The following is a 22,860-nucleotide window of genomic DNA, read 5'->3' as shown; positions in this document are numbered from 1 at the left end:
GAGCAATCCAAACACAATAGCAAACCCATGTCTGTTCCACCCCATTTCTCCTCTATGCTAGAACTGCATGCTTCAGAATCTCTTCATAAACATCTGGTAAATACTTTAAAAAAATTGTCACTTCCAATTCCCAATGCCAGGGACAAAGAATCTGATTGTCCATCTAAATCAGGTATTCAGTTCTAATCCAGTCAGGGTGGCTTGCAGTACAAACAGGCTGCCTACAAATTCAACACTCTGTGGGGAAAGGAAGTTTCCAGGAAAGGGTACTGGTGTAAGATGAGCAGACATCCCTAAAAGTATTTATTAGAGTAGATCATAGGCCCTGGTTAGTCTTTCTTTAAATGAATAATTTCATAAGGCAGATTTTGATGTGCCAAGAAAGACTGATTTAAAGTCCATCTTGTCATAAGGTATTTTAGTGCTTTTTTTGTTTTGAAGAGAAGGAACAGTAGCAAATTTACAACTCAATTATATTTCTATTATTCTACGTCTAGTCCAATTAGACATTCCTTAGTTCCACAGTGATTTTTCAGGGGGGAGGGGTGTTGTCACACCTGCCACACAGCTGGGTCCAAGGACTGCCTGCATGCTCCCAGCATGCTCTGGGGTTAGTTTCCATGCCAACCAATCTAGGAGTGTTTCCACCCTATCTACCCGCTCCAGGACAGGCATCAATAGAATAGGCATATATGAGAAAGAATAAGAGACAGGTTGAATAAGTGTATGCAATTATTTTTATAGCACCGTGGTCCTAAATTATTCTTTATGCTAGTCCCCTTTATAACACAAGATAATTGGAGACAGATTACAATGTCTTTCCTGTTAAGTGCTCAGATCTCTTTCAAATATGCTATCACATTATCCTCACAGCATCCTTAAGAGATAAGAAAGGTCTTATTTTGCAGGTTGGGAAACTAAGGCACAGAATGGTAAAATGTCCATTCTATACATACAGGATAAGGTAACACTAGCATTAGGATGGAATTCAAGAATCCTACCTGTAAAATCTGCATTTTCACTACTCATTTCTGCTTCCCTGTCTCCATCAGCTTTAAGCTCCAGAGAAAATCAATTCAGTACGATTTTTGATTAAATCTCATCCTCATTATAGTTAGTGTAAACTGTAAAAATAACAAAACCAGTAGAGGAGGTTAACTGGGAAGAAAAACTGGGTAAACTATTAAAAAAAAAAGGCAGGTAGTGAACACAAAGATTGAGAAACAGGAAAGCAAGTGTCTATATTTCACTTAGGTGAGGATATTTCACCCAAATTTTCTTTCAAAGAAAAGGAATCACCACTCAGCTTTGGAATAGCAGATTAACCCATGAGGGTTATTTGTGACTCAAGGAAACAATAATATGACATCAAATATGGCTAAGACTAACAAGAAACCCTTCAGAGAGTCAAAGGGAAACTCAGAAAGATGTGCCTCCCTCCCCCCAAAATGAGCTCAAATGAGCCCACTTTTCACCCACTTCAGGCCACTTTGCTGCCTTTGCCCTCCACTGCCTCAGGGAGAGGAGGCCAGGAATACGCCATTGGAAGAGATAAGAATTGCCTTTGTGAGATCGAGGCTGAGGGCACCTTAAACCCCATCAAAGTATTGACTCCATTGTTGGAAAGATCCTTAGATTCATTTCACCTCATTACTCCATGTAAAAACCTACAACAAAAAAAGACAGCACTCCAGCCAGTGAATGTAATTTCATACCCCTGATGCTTCTCCGAAGCAATAACCAATCACTCTGAAAGTCAATCACCAGTGACCTTCCAGTGTCAGGTGCTTTATGAACCCAGGGCTTTTGGTACCCAGTATACTTATTCTGAATTCATATCTATGTAACTATGCACACACATGTTTATATTTGTTTCTTTCCTCTCTTATTCCTTTATCATGCAACATAAGATGTATTAACTTTTTATCATAGTATTTGAGCACTGTTAATTTTAAATCATAGTATTCAGTTACAGGATATCAAACGAGAAAGTACATAACACTCAAGGGCTTTCCTGCCTCTTTTGTGGAAGGGATTAGCATGTTTTTGGTTGTATACAGGATAGTTGTATCACAGTAGGCGGAATTATGACCTTGTTAATCTCTTTATTTGGAGATTAAATATGGTTTAAGAAGTTGTGTATGAGTGTCACATTGATAAGGGGTGGATTTGTGATGATTAATTTTATGTCAACTTGACTGGGCCATGGGATGCCTAGATATCTTGTTAGACATGATTTCTGGGTGTGTTTATGAAAGTGTTTCCAGAAAAGATTAATATTTGAATTGGTGGACTGAGTAAAGAAAACTGCCCTCTATTATGAACGTAGCATCACATGCCCTTGAAGGCCCTCACCAGACCCTTGAAAGCCATATGAGGAAGTGTTAACCTCCCCTGATTTCTTAGATCCAGGATGTGTTAACTCATTCACATCATTTCACACTATGTCCAGAGTCTTCTTTGCAGAGTAGAATATTAGCTAAGACTGTCTTCTTTGTCATACTATCACAGAGTACCATCTCTGTGATATCCATTTCCTATTTGCCTTGGGGCAACAGGCTCCAGCTGGGCTCCCCACCCCAATCTATCCCCAGGAAAAGGAGAGGGGCTCTGGAGGAAAGCTTAAGAGGTTCAAATCCTGGCTAATGGTGAACACTTTGTTGCCCGATAACACTTACAATAGATGAACATAGGCAATGTTACTTCTCCTCTTTGACATTTAGGGTTTCTGTCCATAAACTGTGATTACTGACAATACCAACCTCATAAAGATATTGTGAGGATTAAATGAAATAATTCACATAGGTTTTAGCCTAGTTTAGTTTAGTCAGCATGCCATAACTGTTAGCTATTTATTAGAACAACTCTCTAGAAATCTGTCTCAGTGAGGAGCTGTGCCTTTGCTCATCAGACAGGCCTTCCTGTCACACTCCAAAGAGGGTAAACACAAAGGAAGGCAAGGAAAACTAAGAACTAGAAAATGGTGAGGCTGTGGAAGTGGCCAATCAGGAGGAGCCAATTAAATAGTTGCCTGAAGCATGTATAAAGGGTCTCTCTGGACAGAATGGAGCATAGTGTGTATAAAACAATTAAATGGGCACAGTTTAAGCCTCTTAGGGCAAATCTAAGAAGGGGCATATTAAATGTATTCATAAAAATAGACAGGCTTTGGAAAATATATTTAATTAAATGAAAGATTTGCATTGAAAACTAGTCTTTTTCCCAAGCTCATTAGAATGGCAAGTCAATGATCCCTTAACAAATTTAGAATGTTGCTTTTATACGGTGGGAAGATGAGGAGACTGAAAAAACTCAATACACTAGCAGTAAATCTATGCTATGTCTAGACCTCAAGCAGAACTCATGCATTCTAGGAGATGAAAAAGCAGACTCTATAGGAGAATTCAAGAGACACAAGTGATACGCTTAAAGTATTCTAAATGTATTTGCAAAGAAAGATTTATTCTTTGCTGGTTTCAGTATATTGCCTGGAGCAAGAATAATCTCTTCCTCACTCCCTGGTTCACACTGGCTTTCTTTTTTGCATGCTGCCCTTCATTTGCCACAAAGATCTTTCGAATCTGTCCTAAACACAGACACTCCTCATGCAGTGTAATGATAAACTAGCTGTTACAAAGAGCTTAGAAACCAGACAGAGAGTTCCTACATATCTAACCCAAGTTATTTTCTGTGGCTTAACATACTTTCAATAGCAGTTCAACACATGCTTAACTCTAACATAGAATTCCTTTCACCAGCTATGGAAAAAAAATAATCAAAGAGACTATTGCTTCTGTGGAAGTTCTTGTACATGACTCCAGGGGAATTATCCTTTCCCTTACTCCAACACGCTTTATGAGGTTGCCCCAAACTGGCTGCACTAAACCCCTAAAAACGTATGACTCTGTGTTCACCACAGCCATGGAGGTTGGAAGAGTCCCAGGAGTCTTGGAAAGACAAGAAAGAATGCTTTACAGCCCTGAGACCACTCATTATCCTGCAGAGCACCTAAAAAGGCAAAGCATTTCCCCTGCATGGTCCGCATTATTCCAGTCCCTTTCAAAGTATACCAGTCCCCCCTTATCCACAGGGGATACATTCCAAGACCCCCATGGATGCCTGACACTGCAGATACTACCATACTTTATATAGACTATGTTTTTTTCTATACATATATACTCATGATGAAGTTTAATTTATAAACTAGGCCTAGTAAAAGATTAACACAATAAATAATAATAAAATAGAACCATTATAACAATATACTGTAATAAGTGTTATGTGAATGTGGTCTCTCTCTTTCTCTCAAAATATCTTATTGTACTATACTCACCCTTCTTCTTGTGATGATGTGAGATGCCTGCTTCCGATGTGAGATGATAAAATGCCCATGTGACAGGATGAAGGGAGGTGAATGATGCAGGCATTGAGAGATAGCTTAGGTTACTACTGACCTTCTGACAATTTATTGGAAGTTGATCATCTGCAGTTGACCACAGGTAAGTGAATCTGTGAANGGGGGTCGTTACTGTAGTATTTCCAGCAACTGTGACAGCCTCCACCCTTAAGGACTTCTGGGCATCCTGTGCCCTTCCACCTGGATCAAGCTTCTGACCAAGGAGACAACAGGGCCTTGACACAGGAGCTGGCTGGCATTCGAGTCTAGCTGGGTTTGAATTCTGGCTCTACCTCTCACTAGCTCTAAGACTTTGGACAGGTTACTCAGTTCCTCATTTATCAGTTGAAATGAATAAATACCTACCTCTCCGAGTTTGTGGGAAAATTAAATGAGATAATTTATGTAAAGAATTCAAGAAGCACAATAAGCAGTCAATACATAATAGCTATATTTATAGACTTGTACTTTGGAGATGCAGAGGCTGATCTTTCCCCTACCAAACATTTCTTCATTCATTAAATGATGATTGATCTATTTCAGACATTAGCAAACCATCCACAGAGCACTACCAGCTAGATGTGTGAGAGCTCTGGGTGCAAACTACATACAAATATTCAAATTTGAGAACACTATATGCAAATATGCAAACTGGAGGAAACTAGTGCAGTTAAAGAAACCCATCTGCAGTTAAAGTAACCAGATTACTTTTCCTGACCCTTAAGAATTATTTTACCAGACTGCTGGGCTCAGTCACATGAAAACCCAGTAAGAAAGTCAATTAGTAATTTATATAAGAAGATAAACAAATTACCCATAAATACATTAAAAAGTTTAACCTTACTGATGATTAAATAAACTGAAAGTAATCCAATAACACCATTATACCTACCCAAAATGTGAACATTTATTTTTTTAAGTTTATTTATTTTTGAGAGAGAGAAAGAGAGAGAGAGAGAGAAAGAAAATGCACAAGTGGGGGAGGGGCAGAGAGAGAGACACAAACACACACAGAATCTGAAGCAAGATCCAGGTTCTGAGCTGTCAGCACAGAGCCCAATACAGGACTTGAACTCACAGGCCACGAGATCATGACCTAAGCCGAAGTCCAACACTTAACTAGCTGAGCCACCCAGGTGCCCCAACAATGGTTTACTTCTATATAATCAGTAGGCTATAGCTATGCAACTGATCCCCTTTGCTATGAAGGTGGAGGAGTCCTGAGGCTAAGAAGAGCTTCAAACTAGACTTTCTCAGAAATGTTCTGATCTCAGAAGAGTAAGTAAGGCAGAACAAGCATGGCCCTTTGAAGTCTCCTTTGAGTCACTGTCCAGCACGGGCTCAGGATGTGAAGGGCAAAAAGAGATACATGTGGTGCTGAACCTCCTGGTTTCTGAAGGCACATTCTATCAACTTTGTGAAATTGTAGTATTGTTCATTGCTATTAATTAGCACCCATAGAGTATTCTATTATTCTGGGGCATCTTGCCAACAATAATTAGGAACTTTTCTCATCATTTTGAACAGCATTATTAGCATGATTATCCTCTGAAATATACAAGAATATGATGAAAGTCAATCCCACAGCAGTCACAGGCAGACCCAAAATTAAACTTATTTTCTGGCTTCTTGATTAATAGTTACAAGTTTCATACAATATAGAATTTTCCTACTGGAAGTAAAAGATGCATTATTTACATATAAGATAAATAAGTTGGTTGTGATTTTCTCTCCTCTCAAATAAAAATTATTGTGTATTCTTCTAATTAAGTAATATGATTATACTGTCTGAGTTGCAATTAGTGTCTTCCTTGTCTTCCTTTCTTAGGAGGCTTTGGCCTCTATTTTAGTTTCTTCTGATTATTTGTGTCCATGGCTCTTGCTGGCTTTTGTGTTAGTCATCTTTTGCTGCATAACAAATTACCCACCTAATTTAGAAGCTTAAGACAACAAATATTTACTATCTCACATAGCTTCTGAGTGTCAGGAATTTGAGAGCCACTTAACTGGGTGTTTCTGGCTCAAGATTTCTTTGTAAGACTGCACCCAAGCTGTCACAGAATCTGTGGTCATCAGTAATCTGACAGCTTGACTAGGGATGTGGCTGTTGGTCTCAGTTCCTTGCTGGCTGTTGGCAAAAGGTCTCAACCCTCACCCTGTGGGCCTCTTCATTGGACTACTCACAACATGGCACCAGGCTCCCCCAACAGTGAATGACCCAAGAAAGAACAAGGTTGTAAAAGAGCAACCAAAATGGAAGTCACACAATCTTTAATAGCCTATTTTTGAAAGCGGCATAACATTGCTTTGATCATGTTCTTTTGGTTACACAAAGCAACTCCAGTAAAACGTGGAAGGGAACCATATAAAGGCATGAACATTAAAGCAGCATAGATTGCTGGGTACCATTTTGGATGCTGCCTACCATAGCCTTTAAAGCAAGTGTGATTTGTTTGTTTATCCAATAGTTTCTTCTTGTCTCAATGGCAGTAAAGTCTTTCACATTCTTTCACAACCTAACCAGCAGCAGGATGATAGCCCAGGAAATTTATTTAAAGTACAATCTACCAAAATAACTCTGTCTTAACTTAAAAACATTTTTTTAAATTAAATAAATGTTGATCCTTTTTCAATTAGCTTCACTGGCCTAAGACTGTGGATCTGTCATGCTGACATCATTAGACTTTTCGGTACATTTTTCTTGAATTGGATTTCCAAGAGAAAATCCTAACATTATGCTAACAGGAAAAGCCATCTGAAAGACTGGAAGGCAATGAAATACAGCAATTAAGACTCAGATACTAAGTCATGCTGGCCTGTGTGCAAATTCTAGGTCTGGCCCATTCTTGCTATTGACTTTGAACAAGCAGAGCCTCAGAATGTCAGTTTCCTTATCTATAAAATGGGCACATTCTGAGCTCTGATGCCTGAAAACCAGGCAAGTGCTTAGCCAAGTGTGATCACTGTCAATATGAGGCTCTTGTGTTTTGGGACAGCACCCACGTGGGGCAAAAGGGTCTTTAGGAAGTTTTTTCCAGCTTCATTGACCCCTCCCTCTCCTTTCATCTGAAGGAAGATATTTAGTCCTTTTTGCTTTCTATAAAAGGGAGATGTTTCTTAAGAGATTCTTTATTTAAAAAAAAATTTTTTTATGTTTTATTTATTTCTGAGAGAGAGAGAGAGAGCGTGATCAGGGGAGGGTCAGAGAGAGAGGGAGATATAGAATCTAGTCTCTAGGCTCTGAGTTAGCTGTCAGCAAAGAGCCTGATGCAGGCCTCGAACCCACGAACTGTGAGATGATGACCTGAGCCAAAGTCGGACGCTCAACCGACTGAGCCACCCAGGCGCCCCTGAGATTCTTTATTTTTAATGTTTAAAGGCTGTGACCAGCAGGGGAAAGTAGTGAATAGGTGTTTCATTTAATGTTTAAAATTAATTTCAAGAATCTGTCAGAATCAGGCATTTTGAAGCTAGACCACTGTGGACTTTGAAGGTTGTTCCCTCCCCTCTCCCCTACTCTGTTCCCTGTCCTCTGGAATTGAGCAAGTATGTGACCTGAACTGAGGTGGCAGCTTTCATGTGTAGAGCTGGCATGTGGAGGTCCCAGAAGAGGTCAGGGGCTGCAGTGTACTAGGAGGCATCTACTCGTTACCAAGTACACCAATTCTCGCTGCTTAAGCCTTGAGCAAGGTCATTATCCTCAGTCTGTGTGAGATGTAGGGGTGCGCAGCGGGCCCAGCTGATTGTGCACAATCCATTAGTATTCCGCACGTTCCATCGGCTAAATTTGCCATTTCATTTAGAATGCTTCTGATTGCATATTTTTTATATTCCTGGCCTCCTCAGAGAAATGCATGCCGCTGTTAGTGATCTGACAGGCAGCAGAGCACACAGTGATGCATTTGTCATCAAACTAAAGGCAAAAGTTATTAAAACACTTGGCCGTCAACCACGAATTTGCTCAGAATCATTTAAGTTATGAAAGTACTTTTTACAGGCAAGAGCCAAAAATAAATAAGTAAATCAAGAAAGAATTGTGGAGGGGGGGGAAAGATTTTCATTCTCATAAGTTGGAATTCACTGAAAAGACTGTCTTTCTTCTATAATTATGTCCAAATAAAAGACTCCAAAATCATTTTGGGACTGTTGATATTGATATCTACTCAAGGCACATTTGGCATCAAATACTTTGCTAAATCTCAGAAACTACGTGTTTTAAAGTATGCACCTTTAAAAGATAATTAATATTTATATTTAATTATGCTCTTCTCAATATTTCTTCAATATGATAGGCCAGAAGACATCTAAATTGCTACTTCACAAGAGAAATAAATGAGGAGCATTGTTTTATGGGCTGTGAAGGGAATGTAAAATTTGTACTCCTATCAACAGACCTACTAAAAAATGGAAATTTATGATTTTTGCCCCCTAGAAAAATCTCATTAAGCTCCTTGAAGAAATGGAAACCTCATGAGCAGTAATCAAAGCATATGAAGCCTCCTGAGTGGTTAACAGAACCCACTTCATCAGACAATTCCACTGAGGACAAAGTTGCCCAAGGACATGCTTTTACGGAATGTATTATGAATTAAAATTCAGCTGCACAGAGAGACTGAGCTAGAAAGCTTGAACAGTAGGATCCTTCCTGAGAACATATTGGCCTTTCATCATTTTCAAATCCCCAGGAACCATAAACAAGCAAGAGACAGACTGATGTGCCCCATTCAGGGCAAATCCATGGATAGAACATTCCAGAAAGATAGGCAGTGGAAAGCCCCACTGCTGGAAGCCAAGGCTTGGATATTACCACTCCTCAATAACAAGTCAATGTGATTTCGAACCACAGGCTGTGCATGTAAGAGCTTGGACTAACCACACCCTCCCTGTTTCCACCGAAAGACCACTCATACATGAGCCTAAGATGCTACTAGCCTGAGGAAGGGACATCCAGTAGAAAACGTATTAAAAATACTTTGATTTTAAAACCATCCTGTAGGATGGTACAGCTTGAGGCTGCTGCAACAAAGTACCACAAGCCAGAACATTAGGTCACGGCTCCAGGGGCTAGAAGTCTGAAATCAAGGTGTTGGCAGGACTGTGCTCCCGCCAAAATTTCTAGGACAGAATCCTTCCTTGCCTCTTCTGGCTTATATTTGCCAGTAATCCTTGGTGTTCCTTGGCTTAAAGATGCCTCACTCCAACCTTTGCTTCCGTGATCACATGGCTTTCTTCTCTCCAGTGTCTTTGTCTTCACATGGTGTTTGCTTTTCTTATAAAAACACCAGTCATACTGGATTAGGGCCCACCCTAACAACTTCGTCTTAAGTTGATTACATCCACTAAGCCCAATTTTCAAACGAAGTCACATCACAGGGACCAGTGGTTCAGAATTGGTGTATCTTTTAGGAGACGCTACTCAACCCGCAACAGACCACTTTGGTTGAAGGAGGCTGGAGGAATTAATTTAGATGGATAGAATGCAGACTACGAGAGAATTAGTTGCAGAAGACAGAGGAAGAGATTTTTAGAAGAGTGTGGCCAATAGCAGTGGATTGATTAAATTAAAACATTAAGTAAACTAAAAACCAAGTATCCATGGATTTAACAGCAGGGAAGTTTGTGTTTATAGAATGGTCAGGGCTGGGACCACATTGCAATGGATAACAGAGTGAGCATCAAATAAGGGCATGAAGACCATGAGTGTAGGTAAGTCTCAAGACATTTAGGTGTGCAGAGATACGAGACAAGAAAGCTACTGGAGAGAACACTGATTCTATGCAGGGCTTTGGTGTCAGGAATTTGGAAGCACATAGCATTTACTGGTGCTTCTCCATACTGAATGGCCATTGATTCATATACCTGCCATGGATGAAAACACTAGCACCACCATTTTGGTGGCAAAATTCTATTTGAGAGCATATTGCTCCCTGCTTATAATGTGGTGGGCAAGGTGTTTGAAAATGTGGTTTCAATTGGGAGGGGCTTGTTAAGCATGCTTCAGTGAGGACCACACTTTCCTCTATAAACTGTCACGAAAACTGACTCTTAGCAGCTAAGTTTGGCTAAGTCCATGACACTTGCTTGCATCAAGGGCCCAGTAAACTTTCCTGAGATTTGCGAATCACCTGTCTCTATCTTTCCTTCACTACCTGTATCAGTCAGGGTTCCCCAGAGAGAATCAACAGGATATATATGTACATAAATAAGGTTTATTGTAAGGAATTGGCTCATAAGATTATGGGGTCCTGACAAGTCCAAAATTTGCAGGGCAGGTCAGCAGGCTAGGAACTCGGGTAAGAAGTGAGGCTGCAGCAGTAGCATTTAGAAATGCAGAAATAGCATTTCTTCTCTGAGAAACCTCAGTTTTTCCTCTTAAAGCTTTCGACTGTTTGGATGAGTGAGGCTGCGCCCTCATTATCAAGGGTCCCTACTCTACTTAAAGTCAGCCGATTATAGATGTTAACCACATTTACAGATACCTTCACAGTGATAGCTACATTCATGTTGGATTGAATAACTAGACACTATAGTCTAGTTAAATTGACATGTGAAATGAACCATCACACCCTCCTCCTCCTATAGACCTCTGAGAGGCCACAGCTTCTGAAAAAGCATACCCATTCTTTCCACAGCCATCAGGCAAATGTCTACTTTATAACTATGGGCTTGGATTTAGGCATTTATCAAACAGTATTTTCATAGAAAAATCTATATGGTAAATGGAGTTACCAGCCACAAATAAAACTATTTAAGACAACTGGTTCACAGAATTATAGACACCTGCATTCTTTCAAAAAAAACTTGAACTATGATGTGCTTTGCTCATTCATGGTATAAAAACACTAGACCCTGCCTGTGGCAATTAGCTCATTATTTTATAGTAGTACTACCTATTACTATCTGGAGGTGTCATTAATCTCCTTTCTCCTCAGAAGAGAATTTAATACAAGGCAGCTCTGTCTCTCTTACCATTCAGTGGAGCATTTAATTATCAAAGGATCAAAAGCATCTTGTTAGTATGTGACTGTGCAGTGTGGACTCTGAGGGAATTATGAACGACAATTTAAGTAAAATTTCCTAAAAGAAAAGGCTGTCAACAGAAAAATTAGAGCACAGAAGATGATAACTTCAGAATCATAACATGTCTATTTCTATATTTCTATCACAGAAAACTCTGTTAATATAATTTGCAACAGAAAAAGTGTCCAAAGAAATCCAGATTGTTTCTCGTATGCATGCACTGAACATTTGAAAGTGTCACCAAAGGTGATTACTCGAGAATGCCATATATTGTTATTAGCCTTTAACATTTTAGTTTAGGTCACATATCAAAAGACTGTGGTAAATGGTCAAACACACACACACACACACACACACACACACACGTGAGCATCTCCAAACTCCCGCAATTAAATGAGGTTTAAGATCCTTCATTCCCTAATCATATTCTATCCACTCAGAAATGATTTTATTATAGCTTCTCTTGAGATTTTTTTGAAATTGAAATGACATAATATGCCAGCAGAAAGATAGAAACTCACGGTTGAATATACAGAGGTGTCATTTATAACTCACCCTTCCAAGACAAAACCAGCTCACCTTTGTATAAAACCTTGATGAGTTTGTGCAGGGGCTCAAACAATGCAGACAGTCATTTAACATGAGTATTGGAAAGAAAGCCGGGAGCCGCCTTTTCTGTTTACATTTCTCATCTCCAGCCTGCATATATGATTAAAAGATGTCACTCAATTACATTTCAATTTTTCTGCCAGCTGCATTCATTACAAAGTTTCAGAAACGTTCTAGAAAGGATAATTTATTAAACGGATGTTGAAGTTGCTGTTAGAAATTGACAAGTACCAGCAGCACATTTTGCTCTCTCTCAGAGTTCATATATTTCAAAATACTGTATTTTTGATAAGTGGACTGTGTTTGGGACTTTAGTGTGTCATACAGAGTATAGTAATTCCTTCTTACGGTGATTTAAATGCTTTTATTACTAGGTCTTATCAAGGAAAAAAATGTGGGTTATATTAGTGAAGGGGATTATTTTTTATTACATAAATATTTTATTATATCTATTTTCCATTTCTTGCCCTGACACTTTATTACTACCCACTCTTATTAATTCCATGCTTGATATAAATTAAATGTGAGATTTTGATGTGTGCGGTTGGAAGGCCTTGAGGGCATAAAATCTCTTCTCTAAAATTACAATTACTTAACTTCTCCTAGGATTAATATGCCTAACCACAGTCCCTGAGCTATCCAAGAAAGAGATAATTTGGAAACATAGCAGTAGGCTTCAGATGTGATAACTCATAACCTCCTATTTATGCAGTGTGTGGGAACTCCAAGACAGAGTTCAGCAGGAAACGTTTTATAAAAAGCTTGGGAAATTGAATACAGTCAAACTCTCCACTGTTCAGAGGCTGGTGCTCTTGTCTGGGGACCTCATTACTTGCTGGCACCTCTGTGTGAGGCTAGATTGGGCTTGGGAAGGTGGAGAAACTCACCCACACCATGGTTACCACTTGTTAGCAACTCGCAAGAAATGTGGGGATGGCCGCGGATACAAGCTCTGCCTTCCTCGGGGACTTACGCAGGCCCTCCTCATCTCGGTTATCATCACAAAATTGACTGGACTGCTGTTGTTAGAATTTCTAAGTATGTCCCAAAAGAAAAAGGATAAACACAAGTAGAAATGCTTAAACCAACAGGATATGGTTAAGAACAATGAGGATGATGGAGGAATAGAATAAAGAGAAAGAACACTGGAAAGATAGGCTAGATCGGATATTAAAAAGACAGGAAGCTGAAAAGTTTGCATGTTTTCTGCAGGCCATAGCTTCTTAAGTAGCTTACTAATGCCTTTTTATGCTATTTATTTATTCATTTATTTATTTAATATTTAATCAATATTTATTTATTTTGAGAGAAAGGGAGAACACACGTGCATTTGAGTGAGCAGGGTTCTATACTCAGCATAGAACCTGACCCAGGTCTCAGTCTCATGACCTCCATTTCATGACCTGAGCCAAAAATCTAGAGTTGGTTGCTTTGTGGAACCTGAGTGGCTCAGTTGATTAAGCATCCAGCTCTTGATTCGGCTCAGGTCTTGATCTCATGGTTTGTGAGACTGAGCCCCACATCGGGCTCTGTGCTCACATCCCAGACCCTGCTTGGGATTCTCTTTCTTTCCCTCTCTCTGCCCCTCCCCTGCTCTCTCTTTCTCAAAATAAATAAATAAACTTAAAAAAAAAGAGTTGGTTACTTAATGAACTGAGCCACCCAGGCACCCCATAAACACCTTTTTTAAAGGAAACAATTATCCCAGTGTTAACTTATTTTATGACATATACACACATGTACATGTACACACACACATATACATATATATACATATGCACACACATATATACATATGTAGAACATATGCATATGTTTATGTATACATGAAAATTCCTCACTCCTGTGTTCTGCATGGTTGGCTAAAGCTCATGGTTAACCTTGTATAGTCTTCATTCTGGGGTCAGGGCTGAATAAGAAACCCTTTTCTATCATATTGCTGGGCTCATGCCAGAAAGAAAGTAAGATGGGAGAGGGTGCGATACATAATGTCGCTCTGAAAGCTTCCACTTAGAAATGGCACATTCTCGTTCATTCACATTCAAATAGAATAAATCAAGTAGGGTAATCAAGTGGTGCAGCCAAATCTAAATCCAAGTGATGCAGCCAAATCCTGCAGTCAGGAGGGTGGGAAGTAGAATTTTCCGACAAGAAGGGACCCTATGGGGAGGGACAGGAAACACTTTTGAAAAATAAAGGGAATTTCTACATGGAATACAAAACAGGGCCAAATCTCTGCTTATAGATTTCATATGAATCTAAAGCCATAACAATTCCATAGGAAATGTATCAAACCAATAGAGTTCACATTAATGTTTACTTATTGTGTTAGATGCTTTACTGAAACAAAAACACCGGGCTATGAGAAAATTGTTACAAAGAGCTAAGGTCTTGTTTTCCTTTGGTTTTGTTATTGCTGCTCTTGTTTGTGACTCAGTTGATTTGGTTAGCATGCCTGGTCTGTGATGTAACAGGTAGTAGCTATGTTCTCCTCTCCTTTTCTCTACTGGAGCCATTCTACTGAAAACCTACCTATGAACAATTTACTGTCACAGCATTTGGACATCACACAGATAAAACTCATGACAAATTAGGTCCAGTTCTGTTCATTTTTCACGAACGCATGACACTTAAAATCATATAACTTGGCACCAACAAGATCATAAAGATATCCGTAACACAGACAGTGAAATTTTATGACAGTGATAAGACAGTCATTTAGATGATCCGGGATATATTCATATATATTTTTTTAATGATTTTTGTTGTTGTTATTAAGACACAAAGTCCAAAAAGCTCCTAGACAACCTAAACATGACCTCTCTCTTCCCACAAGAATGTCACCCCAGGGCCTGGGGACACTGCCATCACGTGAAAGGGGACCATTGAAGAATTTAATGCCATCGACTCTTAGAAATCATGTTTATTTTTGAGAAAGATCACACTCAGGAAACCAATGGGCACCAGTTTGGAGGTGTGACAACAGGCTGGATAAGTAAGGAAGGGGGAGGCCTGAACTTAAAAGTGGTATGAATAAGATGGAATGGTGGAAACTAAGTGTTCACCTGGCCAGCTATGAAATCTGGAGAAGAAAACTTTAAAGAAGCAGGGGGAGCTGAGTGGGGGATAAAAAGCTCACCTGACTTCTGGTACATAAAATCTCCGCGCCAGTGTCCCAGAGCAAAAGGAGCTCATCACAAATAAATATGTGGGTAGATAATAAGTCACAGAAATTGGAAAGAACCCTGAACAGAGTTCTTAAAAAATACATTGGCGTTTCAGCTTCAGCTCTGCCACTCTCTAGCTTTGTCACTTTGAGGAGACAACAATCTGAGTCTATACAGATAAGATTCATGAGCAGTCCTGCCTACATCACAAGGGTTTTAGATAGCAATACGCGAGGAAGCACATTCGGTTCAACAAATACTTCTTAGGTAGCTACTACGCTAAGGGAGGAACTTGGAAATTTGTCAAGTGCTATACAATTATAAGTTACAAGTAAGTTTTCTTCCCTGTTCCTTCTGTTCCTGGAGCCTGGAAAACCCAATAATAAAGTAATAGAATGGCGAGCTTTGTATGGAACTCATCTGAGCAGGAGCTAGACGCTCTCTCAGCATAATAAGGTACAGAATATAAGCTAGAAAAAAACCAAAACCTCTTATATAGAAGTGTTCTGATTTCCTTTGGAGAATTTGCTCTTTCCTGTTCCATTACACCCTTAGTGCCTGGGCTTCTGCTTGGCCCTGCGAAGCTCCTAACAGAAAATGGCCACCCATGCCAGAGGCTGACACAGGAGGATAAAGAAACTGCAAAGGAAGAGAACTTGCCACAAGGTCAAGGGATGGAGCTGAGGAAGCAGAAAAAGAAAGAGGAAATGTGTCAAAGGGGGTGCTTTCTGGTTCTGAGGGGAGAAGCCACGTAAGGCCTCTGGAGGGCCCAGGAACAGAGGGCTCAGACAACACATAGATAAGTCAGTGTGAGAAGGGACTCTGCACTGGTCAGATTTTTGCTGGAGGCAAAACAAGGCTTGAACACCCTTTGGGGGCCTGTGTGTGCGTTTGCTCAGCGGAGGAAAGGCTTAGCCTGCTGCCTTCACACTTCCTCATCCCAATCACCAGAAGATACCTGGCATCTGACAGGAGAAAAAACCAGGAAGCAAATTAGTGATGTGGGATCAATCACTAGCTGACCAGTGAGACATTCTTCTGACCTCCTTCCCTCCCACCAAGACAAGGAACACCGTGTCTATCTGATGCTATTCTTTTAAATCCACCCCTCTGCTGTAGCATGGTGGGCTCTCCTCCAGGGAAGTTCAGAAACCACTAAACATTGACCGAAGCAAAGAACAAAGAACTTCTTTGGGAAAGCATTATGATTTGTCACTGTTTGATACGTTTTATCTTCTATATTTTGATGCCTGACTTTTCTGCAGTTTTGAGACTTTCAAACTAAAAGTAAATGTAGGTTATTGGCTTCTAAGCTTTGTTAAAGGAAGTATTAAAAGTAACTGTGGTTAAGCTACTGGCCTTCCATCTTACAGAGGGCAATTCAGTTACATACAAGGACACATTGTGGACTTAAAGTAAATCAGATTCGGCAATTTTTTAAAGGTGCAATGGTAGCCAGGGAAGTAAAACATTGGTGAATAGTGAGGCAGACACAGAAATCATAATATTTATCAAATCTTACGTCACTTTACCCTTCCAGTACAAAAGGCCATATAATATCATCCTTAAGCAAGAGAGAATGTTATTCAAAATCTGAAATGAAACACCAAGTACGGTTACACTACTTTGCAGGATTTTACAAATATTATTGTAACAACAGTGTTCTGTTAAGAATGTTAAGACCACTTTTCCTTTTCTTAGGTGGGCAATTTAAAGGACCATCTTCTTCATCAACACCTTCCAAAGCCTCAACACACTCCCCCAAATTGTGTAAGTCCCAGGTTATCAGTCCAGAAACCTACAAGAACAAAGCTTCTGATTACTATCTGTAATAGCCCATTAGCACCTGTGATTTCAGGAATGCCTGATATCCCTATGAGGCAAGTAACACAAATAGTTATTATCTCTTTTCAGCAAGAGAAGATTGGATTAAGAAGAGTGGATTAAGTGTGTTATTGAATGAGTGGTGAGCAGATCTAGTTGTTATGGTTCCACGATTGGTATTTTATCTCCTGGGATAAATCAGATTGCCAGCACAGAACTATATGTTAAAAGATCAGATGGTACCACAGTGAATGGAGGTTAATTCTACGAGGTATCAATGTAAAATTGGATCCTGAAAAAGATATGAAAATATCTAAGTAATCCAATAAATTTAACTAGTGTGGGGCTATTGACTGAATAATATGGCTCTCATTGTAATATGTGTGTATATTTAACTTCATACATGTGTCCTCTGAAAATTTTTACAGACAGAAAATTAATTTTATAAATCAAGTTATATTTTAAATTTCCAAGGGAAACTCACCATTGAAAGAAGGAAGCCTCTTTTGTTCATGTGTATCCTTTTCAGAATTTGAATCCTCACTCTTTCATTTGGAGGAGGCTTTAGAGTCTCAGATTTAGTACATTTGTGTTTCCTGATAGCAGGGTTTTCCCAAAGTTTAAATTAATAGAAAACATCATTTTGTAACAGTTCACGTTTGGCAGATGTACGAGAGTTGAATATATTCATGAAAGGCTTTTACTTGTATTGTCGGCAATAGTATGAGAGTGGCAATTGATACCAAGGCAACATTCTTTTTTCTACTAGATAACATCTCATAAACATATTTTTAGACCATGCCCATCTGCTCCCATGGCCTTAAATTGTTAGGCGTGTCTTATATGCATGGGTTGGCTCTCAGAGAGTTATCTTTTTCACAGATATCTGTCTAATTGGTAGCAGCTGTTAATCAAGCACATTGTCACAACTCCTGTAGTGTAGCATTCATCCTAAAGGTTTGTGGATTTTTACATTTTGAAGGGAAGCCATATGCCTTAGGCAGCATGGAATGGAGTAGATTTCAAGTAATTACATTGAGTCAATGTAATTTGGCCTGAAATATCCGATTTGAACATTTATGTTGATCAAACTCCCTGGGAAACTGTCAGAGCTTATCAACACTTTGTGCTGTTCACACATGACCTAAGAGGAAGTCCCTTTAACACTCTGGTTATAGGTCTTGGGAACAGAGAATTGAAAGGTAGCAGCATGCTATAAGTGGAAGCGTGGCTTCAGCAGTCTGGGGCTTGAATCCACATTCTATCATTAATTCTTTATTCAGTCACCTTCCAGTGTTTGGAGACATGTAGCACTGTGCTAGATGCTGGAATACCAAGGTAAGTAAGCCGTAATTTAGCCTCAAAGGCTCCCCTCTACTGGGGGACACTTCAGTCACCAAGGCACAAGACCAGGCTGGTGCTCCAGGACACCCAAACCCATAGATCCCTATATCCTCCAAGCCTTCTACCCTAAAATCTCTCAGATCAGGCTGAAACCACCTCAAGTTCAAGGAACCAAAATATCCACCCTTGGGTCTAGTGTTTACATTCCAATAGGAGGCTGTCAGGGCTAAACCCATTCATTCTTCTCATCCCAGTTCTTATCAGTCAATGCCCAACGTCTAAGCTTCCTGCTCCTTTAATCTATTCTGCAGGCACTACACTCACTATAATACTCTGTCCTTCCTTATCCTCAACTTGATAATCTGACCTCTCCCTCCCCTGAGCCCCCTGAGTCCCCTCTCTGTTATCAGACTGCTTCCTTCTACCTCAACCTCAGCTGCAAGGGCTTCCTCCACTTCCTTTCATTAACTGAAAGCTGACTTGCCTCAGATATATCCACTTCTACATAGTTCTGTCAAATGAGGCTCTTTACTCTCTCTCATACACCAAGTACCTAGAGTCGGTGGTATGCTTTATGCTCCCCAGTGCCTTAACCCTTCAGCTTCTTAAACATCTTCAACTTCTGTGGTAGACTGCATTTCCGAAAGGTGGATGTAGCAACATCCCCCATTTCAACTGTCACCTTGCCTCAGGGACGGGAACTCCCTCAACCTCAGGAAATGTACATGCATCTGCCTCATCTTCCCTCTCCTTCTACCCTGGAGTCCATTCTTGTATCCTTTCTCTTCTCATTCTTGCATTTTAGGCCTACTCCCTCTAGTGGATCCTTCCCAATGCCAATAGTATTTAAACATTTTCATGTTTTGGGGCACCTGGGTGGCTCAGTCAGTTGAGGATCCATCTTTGGCTCAGGTCATGATCTCGCCGTAGTTTGGGCTCTGCATTGATAGTGCGGAGCCTGCTTTGGATTCTCTCCCCCTTCCTTTCTGATTCTCCCTGACTTGTGCTTTCTCTCTCTCTCTCAAAATAAATAAATAAATGTTAAAAGAAGTTCATGATTTTACAAACTTAAAAAAAAGTTACTTGACTGTCCAACCTCAAAGATAGCCTCCCTTATAGCCATGCTTATCAAGAGCTGTTAATCCTTGCTTTTTCCATTTCCTCACTTCCTTCCCACTCAGAGGCCTGCCCCATCTAATTTCCATCCTACCGATTCACCAAAAGAGCATTCACTAAGGAAAACACAGTCCTCTGTAGTGCTCACTTTTGTGGATATTTTTCAGTTCTTATCATAAATGGTGCCAGATTTGGGGATATAGTTTTAGGGGTGAAAATAGGGATAGGGATCATTCAAGGAGAACCCTGAATACCAAGAGAGACAAGGGGACAGAGAGAAAGGGAGAGGATCCTGAAAAAAGAACTTCAGAGAAGGCTAACACATGGAAGGGATGAGAAGAAAATTCTGCAGAAGAAGACTGAGAAGGCATGGTTATAAGTAGAGATCAATATTGTGGAAGCCAAGTAAACAATAATACTTGTGTTGTTGCTCACATGTATTTATGTAGTGTTCATGTATGACTGAGACTGACAGTGCCCACTAGATTTAGGAAGTAGGGAGTGGATGGTGACCCAAGTGCCAAAGAATAGTGAAGCAAAAGGCTGATTAAAGAGAACAGGAGAGGCGGCTGAATGGCTCAGGGGGTTAAGCATCTGACTCTTGATTTCGACTCAGGTCATGATCTCACAGTTCATGAGTTTCAGCTCCATATTGGGTTCTGTGCTAACAGTGCAGAGCCTGCTTGGGGTTCTCTCTCTCTGTCTCTCTCTCTCTCTGTCTCTGCCCCTCCCTCGCTCTTGCCCTCATAAGCTCTCCCTCTCAAAATAAATAAATAAATATTAAAAAAAAAACAACAAGAATGGGGACACTCTTTTAAGAAGCTTACCTATTAGGGAAAAGAGAGCAGGGTGCCTGGGTAGCTCAGTCAGTTAAGCATCTGACTCTTGGTTTTGGCACAGGTCATGATCTCACAGTTCGTGGGTTTGAGCCCCGCATGGGGGCTCTGCACTAATGGACAGAGCCTGCTTAAGATTCTCTCTCCCCCCCCCTCTCTTTTCCCTCTCCCTGCTTGCACTGTCTCTGTCTCTTTCAAAATAAATAAATAGACTTAAAAAAAAAAAGAAAAGAGAGTGATGAGGCAGCAACTAGCATTATCTCTGCACCTGTTTTCAATTCTGTTACGTAGTGAGAGTAATCACTTCGCAGACTTATTGTGAGGGCTAAATTAAATGAAGAATAGAAGATGTATGGCATGTGGCATATGCTCTATAAATGATAGCCATTGTTATTAAAGGATGAACATGTGAAATAGACTATATTTGTAGTCAGCAGGAAGAAACTAGTGGGTAGGGATTGAAGATAATGGGTATAAGAGAAAAATGCTGCAGAAAGGTCCTGTGACTGAACTAAACAAGATCAAGCAGCTACGTGGAGAATTTGCCTTGACCAGGAAGAAGGAAGTATCATGGCCCCAGACTGAAAAGAAGGGGAGAAAGACAAGTGTTGATACAGAAGGCTACCTCTGGAGGAAGAAGAGCTGTGAAACTGACGAAGTGTGTGACTGAAAACCTGGTTCTATTAGGCAAGTACACGGGGAGATGATCTGCTGACAGTAAATGTGTGTGGGCAAGATAAGGGACGTGAATAGGATGGAGTAGTTGCCAAAAGGAGCAGGACACAGTGCTGACCAAAGACAGCTTAAGTAGGTGAGTATTGCTGAGAGGGTCACTGAAGCTGGAAACCAGAGACATGCAGTGGCCCCAACCTGCACCGCTGTGATTTGCTCTCATTGCCCTGGGTTGATCCATGCACTGCCCATCTCCCACCATGAAACACAAGCTCCTGAGAGTAGGGTCTGTGTTGATCTTGGTCACCACTGCATCTAGTGACTGTGCAGAGTAAGCGCTCAATAAATGCCTATTAAAAGAACAAAGAAATTAATGGATATAGAAATGCAAAAGGAAAAGCATAAAGTTGTGTAGGTTTTGGATGTGTAGGATGGAAGAATTAGGATGGGAAAGAATTGAGGGTACTTATAAGAAAATTATGAGAAAGCGGAGTACCTGAGTGGCTCGATCAGTTGAGAGTCTGACTCTTGGTTTCAGCTCAGATCATGATCTCACTGTTTATGTGTTCAAGCCCTGCATCAGGCTCTGTACAGGTAGCATGGAGCCTGTTTGGGATTCTCTCTCTCTTCCTTTCTCTCTGCTCCTCCCCTGCTCATGGGCATGTGTATTCTCTCTCTCTTTCTCCCAAAATAAATAAACTTTAAAAAGAAAATTATGAGAATCACATACGTGAATCAGTCTATTACTGCAGATATTAAATCTAGGGCACATCCAAGGGTTTGAAAAATTAACAAGAAAGGGATACCAAAATTGAAGGACCTGAAAGTCAAGGAAGTATGAGAACAGAGTGAAGCTGTAGTCATTTTTCTAGCTTTAGTTACCATGAAAGACACCAAAAACAAACCATGCTGGATATCTCTCTTCCCAGGGTAATTTGTATACTTCCTATCTCCCTGGAGGGTAGGGACTATACCATACTCATTTTAGCTCAATGGTTTGCAAATAGATGGAACTTTATTGAAGTGAATAAAAGATAAGGGAGAATTGTCTATTCCCCTTCACTCAGACTTGCCATTAAGCCAGAATTGTCAGTCAAAGGCAATTATATGAAAATCTGTCCAATTCATGCTCCAAGGGAGGCTAGCCAAATGTTAAAAAAAAAAAGAGATTAGCAATTAATTTAGCATTAGAGATGATGTCAATGACAGATTGCCTCAAATATCAGTTATAGAATTTCTCCCTTTACATGACTCTTTGTTAAAGGTGAGATACAAAAAAGACATCAAAGTTTAAAGTCTTACAAATATCTAACCAAAAAGATATACCTTGGATGAATTATCTCAAGTATCAAAGCGCCTGGCCAATTGGTCAGCATATCCCACCCTCTCTCCTCCTCAGTTTTCTCATATCCAAAGTAGGGGAATTAATAGTACTATCCCTCTAGAATGTTTGGGTGATTAAATGAGATGATATTTGTAAAGAACTCAGCACAGGGCCTGGCACATATAAACATTGAAGAAATGAGAACTATAGCTATAGTTATCCATGAGAATGAAGCAAGTCCTAGGCCTTCTGACCTACCTCCCTATACCCAGTCATCCACAGGACAGCAGCTCAAAAGTAACTCTGGCCTTCCAGTACAAGATGAAAGACAGAAAATAGGCACTGACTTCTCCTCCCCCAAACCCATTGAGTAAAGAGGCATGAGAAAAAATTCATGCGGTACACCTGGGTGACTCAGTGAGTTAAGCATCCAACTCTTGATTTTGGCTTACGTCATGATCTCACGGTTTCTGGAAAAGAGCCCCATGTTGGGCTCTGAACTGGCCATACAGAATCTGCTTGGGATTCTCTCTCTCTCCTCCTCCCTCTCTC

Source organism: Crocuta crocuta, unplaced genomic scaffold, assembly GCF_008692635.1.
Source record: "Crocuta crocuta isolate KB4526 unplaced genomic scaffold, BGI_CrCroc_1.0 scaffold10, whole genome shotgun sequence".
Classification (NCBI taxonomy): Eukaryota; Metazoa; Chordata; class Mammalia; order Carnivora; family Hyaenidae; genus Crocuta; species Crocuta crocuta.
This window is presented reverse-complemented; position numbering follows the sequence as displayed.